The sequence below is a fragment of the Lipotes vexillifer genome, unplaced genomic scaffold (genome assembly GCF_000442215.2).
Source record: "Lipotes vexillifer unplaced genomic scaffold, Lipotes_vexillifer_v1.1 scaffold232, whole genome shotgun sequence".
In the NCBI taxonomy this organism is placed as follows: domain Eukaryota; kingdom Metazoa; phylum Chordata; class Mammalia; order Artiodactyla; family Lipotidae; genus Lipotes; species Lipotes vexillifer.
The window spans coordinates 3,567,549-3,569,758 of record NW_006793997.1 but is presented as its reverse complement, the minus strand read 5'-3'; positions in this window follow the sequence as shown (position 1 = coordinate 3,569,758).

Below are 2,210 nucleotides of genomic sequence, written 5' to 3'. Positions count from 1 at the left end.
AAAAAAAAAAAAAAAAAAAAAAAAAAAAAAAAAAAAGTGCAAAACAAACTGCTATACACCTTGTCTAAACATAATACCCAGAAAGAATGAGATTTTTCCAAGCAGCAGGAAAAGATCTGGGCTGTTCTACAAGTTTAAAGTAGCAGGTTTTTACTAACATACTAACATGTGTTATGTAGGTGTGTTGAGTACCTTATTAAGATCTTCAGCATCAGCGTTATTACTTCCTGTGGCATTTTTAAACTTGGATATTAACATAAGTAAACACTGTGAGATTTGTTCCTTATGAGTTGGACGTACAGTATTGGGGGGGCTGAGGCGCCTACTCTTCTAGTTTGAATTCCTTGTCCCTATAATTAACCTATCTATAGTTTCTCTGGATGTCACTAATTTTGAATACAAAAAGAAAACATATATTGTGAAAGAAAAGCAAATCAAGGCAAGAAAATGGCTCTGTCATCGCAGGTCTGCATGTCTACATATTACTTAAAGAAAAAGCAAGGGTACAGAATTATATTTGGACCAAAGGAAATGTACTGAGTGATTCTATTAAACAATGGTAGCACACTACATTATAGAGTGAGAGAGATTACTTGAAATTTTAGAGGATGGGTATCAAATAACATTGTGGTTTCTGTAGCCAGTCTAAATTATGCAAGGATTAGTTTAAATGGCATCACTCAGAACTGCTCAAATAGTTCTTAAATTTATACTAGCAATGTAGAATTTAACCCAGCAGTCTATTCCTCAAAGAAACCAGAATAATGGACACAATTCAATGTTTTACTTTGATTCAAACTGTTTCTCACAACACAAAATTTTCAACATTCATATTACAGCAATGCTTTTTCTTTTCTGCCCACTTAGCACCAAGAGAAATTGTTCATTACAAGTAAAGCCCTGTATTGCTTCAGGGAATATAAAAATAAGACACAGTACTAGTTCTGAAAAACTTACATTCAGAATTTACACACTGGCCTAAGGCAGACACTTCCAGCCCACACATTGTGAATTCCTGAAAGATCCCTGCAATTTTTGTGAATGTGCCAGGCTTAAGCACGCTGGAGTTTCAGTACCTCTTCAGATCTTCATTTGAAGAGTTTAAGATCTTTTATCAATTAACATTTAGGGAGCAACCACTGTAATCTAGTAATCAAATACCAGAAAAGTAATATTTGAAGCAGGATTCCAATCCACTCTGTTTTGCAGATCTGCCTGTAATGAACTATTCTCGGAGGAAAGAACACTCCAGTTCTTTAGATTTCTAACTGAAATGCCACAAAGCCCCTCCCATCTTCTTTATGAAATTGGAAAGGAAACAACACTGAAGGGACATTTTTAGCATCATTTTGTATTCAACCACTGGCGTTTGTATTCAACTACTGGTCGACACACGGTGTAGACCAGGGGTTCTCAGCCTCAGCACTACTGATAATTCTCTGGTACAGGGTCTGTCTTGTGCAATGTCGGATGTTAGCAGCATCTCTGGCCTCTACCCACTAGGTACCAGCAGCCCCTTCCTAATGCCTGATTGTGACAATCAAAAGTGTATCCAAACATTGGCCAAATATCCCCTGGGGAACAAAACAGCCTGGTGGTTGAGAATCACTGATTTAGACTGAAACTCAAAGTACCACAAGGTAGACACTGTGCTCATCAAAAGCCTGGGGAGACTTTATTCCTAGACAGAAAAACATGTAACATTCACCACAGAGGCGGTGTAAGAAAAACATATTATCTTTGTCCTTTCTTGATTCCTTCCACCCAATATATGAGAAACAATGGAGGCGTAGGCTATACCACTGTGTGCACATGAAGACATCTGGCTCAACTTGTACAATTACTCCCTTCAACTCTCCAGTGACGAGTGAACAAATCCACAGCAGCTGCTGCATTGAAAAAAATGACAAAATGTTACTTCTGCCAGTTCAAAATTAAAATAAAGCAGTCTTGAAACACGAGCATTGCTCCTGAATTCCACATATATGAAAAACCGCGTCTGGACAAGCGGACTCCCAAGCTTGAAAAGAAAGAAGGACTTTGAGGGAGGGCAGAAAGTCAGGGTCTGAAGGTAGGTATCCGTGAAGAAATCCAAGCACTGGTTCTCATTTACTAGCCCTAAATCCGGGACAATTAGAATCCATATCACATGCCAGAGCGGTCAGCCAAGTACATCACGCTGCTGTTTCCCCAAGAGGAAACCAGATTAA